A 14,193-nucleotide genomic window follows, 5' to 3' on the forward strand; every position below is an offset into this window, starting at 1 on the left:
AGAAAGAAAGAAAGAAAGAAAGAAAGAAAGAAAGAAAGAAAGAAAGAAAGACAGGTGGGAGGGAAGAAAAAGAAAGGAAGGAAGGAGGTAAGGAAGGAAGGAAGACAAAGAAAAAGAAAGAAAGAAAGCGTGCAAGCGGCAGAAAGAGGCGGCGCCTTGGCTGGCTCTCTCAGTCTCAGCCTCCCCTGGAAGAAGGCAAGGCGAGGTGAGGGCATCTTCTGTCTGGAGCCGAAGAAGGGCGCGGAGGTGAGTCTGGGGATGCTGGAGGGGGCCGGGGGTCTCCGCCAAGAAAGAGGCGGAAGGTGGCCCCAGAGAAGGCTGGATCCTCCGCCCAGGAGCCCGGCTCCGCTGCAGAAAGCCTCCCGCTGAGACCCAGGGAATCCGGGGCACCCTTCGTTTGGGAGACAGACAGACATCCAGCCTTCTCTTTTGGAGAGCTCTGGGGCCCAACAAGCAACAAATCCCAGGATTTCATACCATTAACCCCTGGCAGAGAAAGCGGTGTCAAACCGGATTATTCTTGGAGTGTGGATGCAGCCTTTGTTTCCTGGGTGGCTTTTGGAAAGCCTCTAGAAGAGAGCCTGGGCACAAGAGGCTTCTGGAGTCAGTTTGGAAACCAGAAGAGGGTCCCTTTATGGTTGTGTCCACAGGGCAGGGGATTCATGACAACCCAATACAGGTTGTAGCCCTCAATTTACAAAAACAATTAAAGCCCTTCAAAACTTCCACAGTCAATTTGCTCGATCAAATATAGAGCAATACGTTTACACTAAAATTACAAAATATTCCATGCAAAAACATTGCAATTTTCCATGCTCCATTCAAATGAATGCAATCTGTTTTCTGCAGATTCCCATGCAAGCTTTTATCCTCAAAGTCTAATCTAAGTTTAGCTTGGGAATCCTTTTATATTTCCCTGCAAATGTGGAGGAATGAGCGCATAGTGTCTTACTCAAGGGAAGTCATAGTGTCAAATGGGATTATTTCTGCAGCCATAGATGCATCCAGCGAGGGTTATATTTCTTTGTATCCCTCAAAACTGGGACTCAAAACACCTCGCGATGTAAAAGGCAGCGGTGGTTGTGTGCCTTCGAGTCATTTCTGACTCATGGCAACCCAAAGACAAAGCTATCGTGTTATTTTTTGGGCCAGATTTGTTCAGAGTGGGTTTGTCTTTGCCTTCCCCTGAGGCTGAGAGAGTGTGACTTTTGCCCAAGGCTACCCAGTGGGTTTCGTGGCTGAACTAGGAATCGAACCCTGGTCTCCCGAGTCGCAGTCCAACACTTGAACCACTATGCCGTTCTGGCTCTCTAATGCAAAAGGACAATACGATTACAAATACAGTGACAAATATACAAGAAGAGGGCATAGAAATAGAATTAAGATGATGAATAGAAATAGAATTAAAGTAAATACAAGAGGCTCAGTGTAGAAGTTTGGGCTTTGGATTAAGGATTGGGAGAACAGGGTTCAAATTCGTGCCGGGCCATAGAAACGAATTGGTTGACCTTGGCCAAGTCACACTCTCTCAGCCTCAGAGGATGGCCGTGGCAACCCCCCTCTTAAGAAACTAGCCAAAGAAACCCCATGAACAGTTTTAGAGTCATTAGAAATTACTTTAAGGCACAGAACAACAACACTGACAACAGCGGAGAATGAAGTGCACTTTAAAAGATGTTTAGAAAGCCTTTAGAAACAGTTCAGTTGCAACAATACAGCACTTCCAGCCTCTGATGCACAGTAGCTGTTTGTTACATTTGAGCATAGTTGTCTTTAGTACAAGGTGTTCTTTCCTTAGTAAGTCTGCTTTCTATTTTAAAAGCCTGCCGACGGATGGACAAAAAGGATGTGATGGATAGCACATCCGTCTCTCAGGCTGCACCTTTGGGCACACTTTCCTAGGAGTAAATGGATCTTTGAAAGCAGAGTCGATGAGGAATAGACCAGAGTAGGATTGTTCTCAATAATCATAAAGGAGGAAAGGTGTTGACTCTCAGCCCAAAGAAAGATCCAAAAAGCACCGAAGGAATCATCCACATCCCTGCACCTTTTTAAACATTTCGTTTTAGTTTAGAGGGTTTACAGTATCCAGAATACTCAGGACTTTAGGGCCCAAACAGACAGGTCAAAATAAAGCTGCTTCAGGTCACTTTGGAGCTATGCTGTTTAAATGATGCATGTGTCCTAAGAGGCCAGAAGCCATGCCAAAGCCATGCTCCAGTCCTAAGGACTGGAACGCAGCTTTGAAGCAGCTTCTGGCCTCTTAAGATGCATGCGTCATTTAAACTGCATATCTCCAAAGTGACTCGAAGCAGCTTTATTTTGGCCTGTCTGTTCAGGCCCTAAGTCTCTCCAAAAAGCATCATGACTACCTTCTGGTTCAGAGAAAAATAGCCTATCTAGTCATTCTCAATGCCCATGGGAAGACACACCTGCAACTGAGCCCTTTCTTTCGGCCTTCCTGACCACTGAGCTACTGAAAAATGTTTTCTTGAATAATGGATGTACCATTCCGACTAGTGGCTCTTGAAGGCCCTCACCTCCCTGAACGGACCTAAATTCATTTTAAAAGCTGTCCAGGCTGATAGTCATCACTACGACTTGTGGCTGCGAATTCCCCAGTTTAAAACACATCCCTTTTCTCTGTTCCAAATCTCCCACCCTTCAGCTTCAGAGGATCACTACATGCTATTTTCATATATGCCTCTGTGTGTGAGGAAAGAGAGAGATTTCCCGGCAGTTTTTTTGCAATGTATATGTTGAGCAATGAAACTTTGAAAGTGTGGCAGCTGTTAACAGGAAAGGAACCCATCCCTATTGTTCTCATAACACCTAAGGGAGAAATGTGACAACCTATAGTAACACTGTATATACTTAAAAGTATATTGTAACATGCACAATTATGCCCTCTTGATCTCTGTTTACATGTATTTATCCGGGAATGTAAGGGAGTAAACTGTTTTGGTGTATTGCATCTGTTGACCAATCTGTGCTATAATCTGTTCAGTATGCTGCTGCTCATTTCCCTTTTTGAAACTCATTTCCTCTTGGTGTAGCAGCTTCTACATTTTGTGAGCCTTAAGACTGTTGCAGGTGTCTCAAAAAACATGAGGGTTCTGTTAAAAAAGAGGCAGGGAGGTAGAAGCTGGAGCTGAAGTATGTTTATTTGCACTTTCTGAATAAAAGCTATGGTATACTGTATATTCATGTTTAAGTCAAGAAATGTAGGTCCAAAAAATTACCCAAAAACCCTGAGTCGACTTATCCTTGTAAGAACTGTGTCTTAACTCATATTTAAAAGAAGGAACCATCTCCTGGTGAAAAGCAAGAGTATAATCTGTCATGGAAGCACTGACTCCCTCTACTCTTATCCATTCATCCTTAAGACTAAGCGCATAGAGTTATGTCTGCTTGCATTTTGTAAGTTCTTTGACATTGTTTTGCTTTGTTTCATCCTTTAGATCCTTTGCTATATGCTCCTACATTGTACCGTCAACATATCCATGGGTCATATCAAAATCCATAATTTTGGCCCCTAAACTTGTCCTCGACTTATACATGAGGTTGACTTATATTCAAGTATATATGTATATTAAATGTAGGGGTGGAGAACAGACAGGGTTTGGGGGGCTGCCTTTGCTCCCTGTAAGACTCTGGGGGACCACCCTCTCTCTTTTTTGTCCCTCTCAAATTTGGGAGAGGCTTTCCTTTTTTGTGGCTGAAAATAGCCCATAATGCCCCATGAAGCCTCTAGTTGGGTGCTAAAGGCCCCGTACAGGCAGGCTAAAATAAAGCTGCTTCGGGTCACTTTGGAGGTATGCTGTTTAAATGATGCATTCATCCTAAGATGCCAGAAGCTGTGTCAAAGCCATGCTCCAGTCCTAAGTTCTGGAGTGCGGCTTTGGCGCAGCTTCTGGCCTCTTAATATGCGTGCAGCATGTAAACAGCATACCTCCAAAGTGACCCGAAGCAGCTTTATTTTGGCCAAAGGCTCTTTTACCCCCATTAAAAAAACTTTTAAAAATATGCATAGGCAGACCTTTTTCTCAAAGCAAAAAGTGACTAGAACCATTTGCTTGTCTTTACAGTTCTGATCTGTTTGACTAATAGGATGACTTTGTAAGGTCACCCAGACCTATATTAAATCCGCATGAATTTGCATTTTGGAAATACAGTTCTAAAGTAAAATAGATGCATACTTTGCTCCTGGCTGTGCCTTTGCAGCAAATCAAGCCTGAATTCTCCCTAGAAGCAAAAGTTACTAAATTGAGAGCATCATACTTTGGATGTATCATGAGAAGGCAGGACTCATTAGACTCATATGTAGATTTTGTGAAGTGTTTGTGCTCAGAAGCCACAACTGGGTGCTGTTTCCTGTGCACACCTACATGAGACAGTTCTCACGTGGTTGAAACATTTTTCTGTACCTGGGGTTATGGGCTATGCGGGGAAACAGTTCTTGTCTGTAATGATGTCTTTCCATCTGTGTGCTAACTTTTTTCCCTGTAAGAATTCTTTAATGGGGCATGATGGGAAGTGGTTTGTGCAGTAAGCCAGATGGACAAATATTGAGTGATTCACAATGATGTGATCTGTGTATGAGAAATGACAGATAACAAGATAAACATCACCCAGGAAGTCGGCATGGAGCAAGTAGGCAATTCTTGCCAGAACCTGTTTCTGAATATGAGTCTTGACCTCCTGTTGACAAATTTTAGTGTAAAATTGTGCAAACAGCATACATTAATGTGGATGGTGGTGCCGTGTTGCTCCTACGCAATAATTTGAGATCTGGAAATAGCCAGAGATGATAATCTTGAGGAAACTACCTCTGGATTGGCTTGCAGAGTGTTTTGAGGAGCTGCTGTGAGAAGGAAGTGCCCTGCCCCTGCAAACAGTTTGCAATAAGGTCTGCTTCTCTGCTGCCATAGTTGCTGCTACTTCTCATTCTCTTTAGAAACTGGATTCAGTTGCAGACTGGGCAATGTGTGGAAAGCAATCAAGTTCCTGTTTCTGAATGCAGCCAGCTGCAAATTGCAATACATAATTCCTCCTAGTGATGCACAATGCAAAATTATACAAAGCATTTGTCTGCTTGTCTTTTTATAGAGAAAGCTGTTTGTCCAGTTACTAGCCATGCATAGTCTCCAACAGATGTTTGGGCAACATGGGGATCTCTGGATGACATTGAACTGCAATTTTTGCTGTTAGCTGTACTTGCTCGGGTAGATGGGAATTGTAGCCCAACAACATCTGGAAATTCACAAGTTTCCCATCCTGGCATTAACATCTGGTTAGACTCTCAAGACACCTCAAGGGCCAAGAGTGTAACCATTACCCATTGGAGGAAATATACAGTACATGTTTGTCCACTTTCCACTGTGACATATTTAACAAAAACATCCAATAACTGGATGCTTTAGAGCACCCCCCCCCTTTCCCCTGAAATGAAATTGTAGTGTAATGCATGAGATGAACAGAAATCCTTCTGTAAAAGTAAAGCAGGATTAATAATTAAAGTACCACTTGATGCGGGGAAAGTTGTTTTCTTATAGGATTTAAAAAGTAAGAATGAACAATTGCACAGTGTGGTGTCACCTTGACAGCACCCTATTGAGAGTAGGTTGGAGAATATGCAGATGCAACTTGAAAACCTGTGTGTGCCTCATGCTTTTGAGATAAGTTCCATAATTACTGCCTTTTAAAAAGCAATGGCAGTTAAATCACTGTTGAAATATGGGAGGAAATATATTTTCTTCCATCATGCTTTAGTTCATAAGACTATTGTTAATCTGCAAAGCTGGCTGTAAGTTCCATTTACAGTGTGAAGTCAGCCTGGTGGCTAAGAGGCTGAAACCTTTCTGCATCTGTAAACTTGATAGGTGACATTAGGAAAGATGGTTGAGTTCAATGGTGGAGTTTAGAGCCTGACTTTTCTCTAGTACTGTATAGTTTTCTGCTGGTTTGATTAATTGGTTAAACCTTTCAGTTCACCAAAGGCTTTCTCTCTCTCTCTCTGGGTGGCAGGCAGTCCTAAACTAATTTTTTCTCTGGGGTGCGGTTTTTAATGATTTTGGCTGCATCTACACTGCAGAATTAATTAATGTTTGATACTGCTTTAACTGTCATGGCTCAGAGGAAGACAAAGACAAACTCTCACTTGCCAAGAAAACCCCATGATCGGTTCACCTTAGTGTCGACATAAGTTGGGAATGACTTTGAAGGCACACTTATCTGTGATTGGAAACTTTTTGAAGGCACACAACAACAGCAAGATTGTGTGCTTATTGAGAAAACTTAGCTCTCTTTTAGGCACTTAGAAAACTGTATTATTTACTATTTCTATTTGTGCCACACCTATCCTTGACTGAGATTCACACCATGTACATGGCTTTCTTCCTCCCTACTCCATCCTCACAGCGATTGTGGTCCAAAACACACTGCAGAAATAATCCAGTCTGAGACGACTTTAACTGGCAGGCTCAATGCTAGGGAATTCTGGGAACTGTAGTTTTGTGAGACATTTAGCCGCCTCTGTCAGAGAGCTCTGGTGCCAGAATAAGGACTGGAGTGCAGCTTTGGTTCAGCTTCTGGCCTCTTAAGATGCGTGTGTCATTTAAACAGCATACATCCAAAGTGACCCGAAGCAAGCTTATTGTGGCTTCTTTTCAGGCCCTATATGTGTTCGTACTAAGGTTGGATGGATGAGAAATTAGAAAGGGGTCAGTGCTTCTGGGCAGATTAAATTCTGGCCTTTCAGCCATATATATATATATTATAAGTATATATAATACTGTATATGAGTTAAATACAGTATTATGGCGGGATACAAACCGCCATATAGTACGTATAGGATAGTACTAGGGTTAGGAAGGGGCGTGCTTCTGCACCCCCCTAACCCTAGTACGTACCTATACGTACAAGAATGGCCGCGCCCCTTTCTACATGGGGCGCCGCCATCTTTACGTACTGGACGCAAATGAGCTTCATTTTTTGCTCCGCGCGGGAGCAGCGGGTTTGGCTGCGCGGCTCCCGGCGGAGCAAGCGCGGAGGCGGGGAAGCGCGCAAAGCGGCGGTTTGTAACCTGCAGAATTGACCCATGGATAAGTCGACTCTGTTTTTTTTGGGGTCAATTTTTAACCTAAATTTCTAGACTTATACATGAGTATATCAATGACTAGAATAACTAGAATACCCTGTTTACCCTATTTGAGTCTATAATAAAGTGTCGGGGTTGCGGGGGATCTCACAAGCCGCATTCTCTTTTAATCCTCACAAGACATTTTCAATCCTCTTTGGGTTCCATATGAAATTCAGACCAATGACAAAGGTATCATTTGCCATTCCCTCCTTTCGCTGTGCTCCCACTCCTTCTCTTTTCCTTTTGGTAATGCTTTACCTCTTTTGCCGATTGCTTGGTTCCTTCAGTAGCTAATTGTGAAGAGTTTGTCAAAGGCCCTTTGAAAGCTTGAATAAATTACTCCAGCTGGTTCTCTTTATCCTCTGCTCCAACTGGCATTTCAGCAGATGTGAGATACTCTATCCTTTGTATGGTCTCTGTTGTATGAGACCTTCAGGGGATTTTTTTCCCCTTTGTGTGTGTTTGCCTGGAAGAAAAAGCCTGTTAAACTCATTGGGGTTTACTTACTCCCAAGTAAATATGCATAGGGTTGTCACCCGAACTTAATTTCTGGCCTTTCAGAAGAACTGGGTGTTATGGCCTTGGTCCAGGTAGGATCTTTCTTTTCCTAATTATAATTGGGAAGGAAACAAGCAAAGTAGGGGGCTGGCAATGCCTTTATCCACTTACTGTTTTGCTGGGGGTTGAAATGGTGGAGAAGATGGAAGACTTGGAGACTTGTAGAGTGTTCTGGTGGCCATAGAGCAGAGATAAGAAGTGGTGTGGAACCCTGAGCCCTAGGCTGCATCCACACTGCAGAAATAATCCAGTTTGACACCACTTTAACCACCTTGGGTACTCTGATGAAAGTGGTGAAGCCTAGAGCGTAAGCAGTTTTTTGTGCCCTTCCCACCACCACAAAGGGTCCCCTGCAAATTGCATGAGGTCCATTCGTATTCTAATCAACTGGAATGAGCAGCATTTTAATCATGAGGACAAGCCCAGAGATTCCCAATAAGTTGTTGGACTGAAACTCCCATCATCTTATGTCAGTAGAGTGCTGAATCTTCTCTAGGCTTTAAATCTGAACTTTGGAAGAGCTGCCTAAGGGGCTGAATCCCATCACCCAAGATAAGTTTAGCACATTAACATTTGGACTGAACTTCAGAGCAGATTCACCACCAACATTCCTAATGCAGGGATTGCCAATTTCCCCAGCTTCCTCATCCTCTTTGTTTAGCACTGTTATCTCATTGTATACACGCAGGTTGTGGGGAGGGATGGGTAAACAGTGAGGCCAGATTGTCATGCAATGTGAGACACACAGTCTGTGGTGAATCATGTGAGACAGACAGTCTGTGGCAATGATTCAGTTAAATGATAAGTGTACGAACATGGAGCAATATAGGTATGGTGACCACTCACAGCCGCACTTTATAGTTTAGTATAGTATGACCAGGGAAGTTGGAGATCACTGTGCTTCCTTATTGAATAGTCTTCTAATCCACTTTCCATGAATCAGGATGGCATAATGGTTTGAATGTTAGACTGCTACTCTGGAAACCTCATTTTGATTCCTTGGTCAGCCATGAAATCCACTCGGTGCCCCTGGGCAAGTCACTTGCTCTCAGCCTCAGGAGAAGACAATGGCAAACCTCCTCTGAACAAATCTTGCCAAGAAAACCCTAGGATAGGTTCACATTAGAGTCGCTATAAATCAAATGATTGAAGGCACACCACAACCACCACCACCATGAAGGAGATTCACAAACTGCCTCCTCTATCTCCCCATCTACATTGAAAAAACTAAAGAAATCAAAAAATGTGTTTATTTACAGATCATGCAGCCTTAGAAGACATGTCTATTGCCACATATTTTAAACATAATGGAAAGCTCCCAAAAATTTTTAAAATCTTAATATTAAAAATGTTAAAGCCATGGTGAACCCCACAGTCCAAATACAATGAGTATAATTGGTTGGGAACGACTTGAAGGCACACAACAACAACAAAGTCTGCTTTTCTGGATAAGCCCCTAGGAAAGCTGATTACAATACATTTTAAAATGCAAGAGGTCGTCAATCTGTAGAAACAACCATATATAATACACAGATAAGTGAAATAACCAATAAGGTAGCAAAGGCAGATAAAATCTCTTATTAAGAGGACAGTTCGGTAAGATTAATCAAATGTAGGCTGGATTAAATTGATTTTTAAAAGGTTTGTAAAGGTCAGAAAAGATGTGGCCATACACATATCTAAAGGGAGGAACATCACAGAGAAGTCCCTGTCATTGGTATTCATTCATCACAGCTCTTTCATTAGTCAGAAAGCATGGTGGCTTAATTATTTGTAGTTGATGTAATTTATGTATGTATTTATTTACACCCTACCATTAACATACAAAGGTTTCCAGAGCAGCTTACAATTAGTTTGACAGTTCCCTACGTTCAGCCTTACAAACTCAATAATGGCTTCTCAGAATACATATACTTTGTCAAGCCATATTTAGTACAAGGAAGTGAGGCATGAGCGAAGGAGAGAACGGGAAGTAGCAACTAGCAACTCTTCAATTTTACAAGAGGAAAATGAGATATAAAAGCCAATTTTGCTTGACTCTCTCAATAGTTCTGGGTGTGCATGTGTGTTTTGAAACAGCTGTTGAGTATTGTAGACCTAAAAAGTTATTTCCCCACTGCCTTCCTCATAGACTTCTTCTCCTTTATTTTCGTTGCATTTTTGCAAATTCATTGTTGTCTGCAAGACCTGCCTGGAAGTTAACTCATCGTTTCTGTCATTTTTAATGAGGAGTTCTGGTTGGTAATGATTTCATGACATGCATATATATGATGGAAAGTGCATATTTGACACAAGGGAGTAAACTTCTCTGCCTTGGTGTGCATGTTTGGGTTATTTTTTAAATCCCTAAAAATAACCTGGTTTAAAAATGTAGTTTAGTTTGAATAAAAACAAGGTTTGCCACTTCAAACCAGCCCCCCAAACTGTTCCAGTATGTTCCCTAGTTAGCAAACCTTTTCTAGGGTTCTGTATCTACAGAGGAAGGGGGGGAATCAGTGGAAATTGTTTCCCACCTTTCTGTTCCCAGCAGCCAAGAATATCCTATTCTGTGACTGCATTTACAACCACTTAAAACTGGGTCTTATACCTCCTGTAAAACACATTGATTTAAATCAGGATTGAAAATCATGTGGCCCTTTAGATGTTTTGGACTGGATGTTCTAATAGCCTTAGCCATCAAAGTCAAGTGAAAAAGCATGCTGAGAATTGCAGTCAAAAAATCTGGAAGGAGTTATGATTCTCATTCCTAAAAACATGTCATCTATATTGTATTTATTTTTATTCAGAGTTATGCATATTTAGTCTTTCACTGAGGGATGGTCTTATGACCACTGAGTAGTAAGAATTGTTGATGACAGCAAATTAGGAGAAGTAGCTAATACCAGAGGACAGCATCAAAATTCAAAATGACCTGAATAGATTAGAAAGCTGGGCCAAAACTAACAAAATGAACTCCAACAGGGAGAAATGTAAGATACTGCACTTAGGTAGAACACATGAAATGCACCTGGCTTAAGGAAAGGGATCTAGGAGTCCTAGTAGTATTTAGATCAAGGGAAGTAATAGTGCCACTGTATTCTGCTTTGATCAGGAATATTGTGTCTAGTTCTGGGCACCACAATTTAGAAAGGATGTTGACAAGCTGGAGCGTGTCCAAAGGAGGGTGACCAAAATGGTGAAGGGCCTGGAAACCATTCCTTATGACATAAGACTTAGGGATGTTTAGCCTGGAGAAGAGAAGGTTAAAAGGTAATATGATAGCCTTGTTTAAATATTTGAAGGGATGTCATATTGAGGATGGAGCAAGCTTGTTTTCTGCTGCTCCAGAGAACAGGACCCAGAACAATGGATGCAAGCTCCAGGAAAAGAGATTCCACCTCAACATTAGAGCTTCCTGATAGTAAGAGCTGTTAAATAGTGGAACACACTCCCTCGGAGAGTGGTGGAGTCTCCTTCTTTGGAGGTCTTTAAGCAGAGGCTGGGTGGCCATCTGCCAGAGAAGCTTTGATTGAGATTTCCTGCATGGCAGGGGGTTGGAGTGGGTGGCCCTTGTGGCCTCTTCCAACTCTATGTTTCTATGATTCTATGATTTAAGGTATCCCTATGCATGAGAGAGCCAGCATCAAGTTGTAGTTTTGGTGTTCGACTAGGACTCTGGAGATCAAGGTTCAAAGCCCTGCTCATCTATGGAAACCCATTGGGCAAATCACATTCTCTCAGCCTCAGAGGAAGGCAATGGTAAACCTTCCTTTGAACAAATCTTGCTTAGAAAATCCTCTGATAAGCCTTAGGGTTGCCATAAGCCAAAAAAGACTTGAAGACATGCAGCAACATGTGTGAGCGACCTCCAAGATCTCCAGTCATCCGTTGCCCTGCTCAGGTCTTGCAAACTTAAGGCCATGGCTTCCTTGGCTGAATCAACTCACCTACTAGCTTCCACTCTACCAATGAATTATTGTTCCTTGAGGCTTTTAAGAGGAAAACTTATCTTTGTGGGAGATATTAAAAGGGGAGTATGAGAAGACTGAAAGGGCCACAGGCTGCAGAAAGTATATTTGGCACACTCATTGCCCACCTCTATCTTAATGTTAATGTTTCATGATTTTAAGTGAAAGGAAAAAAGGAAGAGGAGGTTTAAATAAAGTGTGGAAGTAGCTTTAGCCAAACTGAGAAACCTGAAACATTTGTTTTTAAATGTAGATTTAATCCTATCTTGGCTGTCATCCATGTAGGCTTGGCCAGTTATTTTATAAGCTGATTTTACTGTTTGGTGACTAAAGATAAACACATTTGCTAAGGTTGCAAAAAGATAAAGGTTTGCCAAAGGCTTTTCTTGGCGGCAAGAGGGAGTGTAGAAGCTTAATTGGGCTATTTATCTCTGCATTCATTTTATTTAGCTACGTTTCTATTTTGGCTTTTAGCTTATGTACTCAAGGTGGCTTAGATTTGCCAAAAGATAACATCTTACTATTCTAGAGACATGATACTAAAGGAAATAATGAGAACAGGCGAGAAAAACTTGAATCTTCAGGTACCAAATGTGAAAGAAATAAAACACGCTTCCTTTGTTGGAAAAGTGTTTATGTGGTTTTACACTGATGTTTCATGTTTTATTTTTAAATTCATTAGATTTTTTCTATCACATTCCTCCAAACCTCAGAGTAGGTCTCAAGTCTTTTACTTAGCAGTGAACTTTTATTACTTCCTTGGTTGCTTAAATGAATGTTATACAATGTAAAGAGTAACCCCCCCCCCAAAAAAAAAAAACCCTAATCGCACCCAATGTAGTCAACAGTGCTTGCCAAGAAGTAATGAGAAAACAGAGCCAGCATGGTGTAATGGTTTGATCATTAGATTATGATTCTGGAGACCAGGGTTCATATCTCTGCTCAGCCACAGAACCCCACTGGATTCTCTTGGGCAAGTCACACTCTCTCAGCCTCAGAGAAAGGGCATAGGGAAGCCTTTTCTTGGCAAGAAAGCTCCATGATAGGTTCACCTCAAGGTTGCCATAAGTCAGAAATAACTTGAAGGCACACAATAACAAGAAATGATAAGAGAGAGATGGTATGTCAGTTCCTAGAAGCAGAAGCTTCTTTTCCCATCAGCTCCTCAACTACTGATCCTAACAGTGTGTCTGTGCCTGTGTGAGAGAGAGTGTGTGAGTGTGTGTACAAATAAAGTCTCCATGAGACTCTTCCTTGCTGTTGGAAATCATGCAAGCAGTGAGATTATTAGACACATAACTTGGGGATGTGCAGTGCAGCCCTCTGCTACCTGGGACAGCTACTTCATTCTTCCTAATGAAGGAATCTAGAAAGGCCAAGTGATGGAAGAAGCTAGTGCAGTTTCAGAAGCTTATTGCTCAGCATTTTAAACCAGCTGCAGCATCCTGGTCTGAAGCTGGGATTCAGGATGGAAGTGGGGATTATCACACACTAAATCACCGCTGAATTGATGGCTGCCATTAATTCCGGTCCCAGCTGCACTCTGCCTGCACTTTTTAGATGTCCGAACGCTTTCTGGCTACTAAAAAGTGCTGGCAGAGTGTGGCTGGGACCCGGCTGGGACCTGGGCTGATGGTGGCTGATGGTTTGGCAGTGATTTAGTGTGCATTAATCCCCACCTCCATCCCTCATCCTCAGTTTAAAATGCTGAGCAATAAGCTCCTCACTTTAAATATTTGAAAGGATGTCATATTGAAGAAGGAACAAGGTTTGTTTTCTGCTCCTCCAGAGGATATAGTCTAATCTGCACTGTAGAAATTTCACAATGCTTTAACTGTTATGGAATTCTGGGATTTGTAGTTTATTCTGGCCCCATAGTTCTCTGACAGAGAAGGCTAACTATCTCTCAAAACTGGAAATTCCAGAATTCCATAGCATTGAGCCATGGCTTACATCCTTTGTTCTGGGTCCTGTTCTCTGGAGCAGCAGAAAAGAAGCTTGCTCCCTCCTCAATATGACACCCCTTCAAGTATTTAAAGAGGGTTATCATATCACCTCTTAACCTTCTCTTCTCCAGGCTAAACATCCCAGCTCCCAAAGTCGTTCCTCATAGGGCATAGTTTCCAGACCTTTCACCATTTTAGTCACCCTCCTTTGGACACGTTCCAGTTTCGCAACCTCCTTTTTGAATTGTGGTGCCCAGAACTGGACACAATATTCCAGGTAGGGCCTGACCAAGGCAGAATAGAGTGGCACCCTTGGCACTGTACTTCTATTGATCCAGCTTAAAATTGCATTGGCCTTTTTAGCTGCCACATTGCACTGTTGACCCATGTTCAACTTGTGATCTACTTGGACTCCTAGATCCCTTTCACACGTTGTCTCATTCAGCGAGGTGTCCCCCATCTTATATCTAAGCATTTCTTTTTTCTGCCCTAAGTGCAGTACCTTACATTTCTCCGTATTGCATTTCATTTTGTTAGCTTTGGCCCAGCTTTCTAGTCTATTCAGGTCATTTTGAATTTCAAACTGCATTATTTCTGCAGT

General features: G+C 42.1%; 1 protein-coding gene across 2 annotated transcripts in view; it reads left to right on the plus strand.

The window, feature by feature from the left end:
- The first annotated feature begins 84 nt into the window (after nucleotides 1-84).
- The window catches only part of ADCY7 (adenylate cyclase 7), a 79,292-nt gene continuing 65,183 nt past the window's right edge, over nucleotides 85-14,193 (plus strand). For both annotated transcript variants that reach the window (XM_042437946.1, XM_042437947.1), the window contains exon 1: nucleotides 85-246. The gene's annotated coding sequence lies outside the window, so the exon portion shown is untranslated. The remainder of the gene's footprint in view (nucleotides 247-14,193) is intronic.

This window comes from Sceloporus undulatus, chromosome 8, assembly GCF_019175285.1.
Source record: "Sceloporus undulatus isolate JIND9_A2432 ecotype Alabama chromosome 8, SceUnd_v1.1, whole genome shotgun sequence".
Taxonomy (NCBI): domain Eukaryota; kingdom Metazoa; phylum Chordata; class Lepidosauria; order Squamata; family Phrynosomatidae; genus Sceloporus; species Sceloporus undulatus.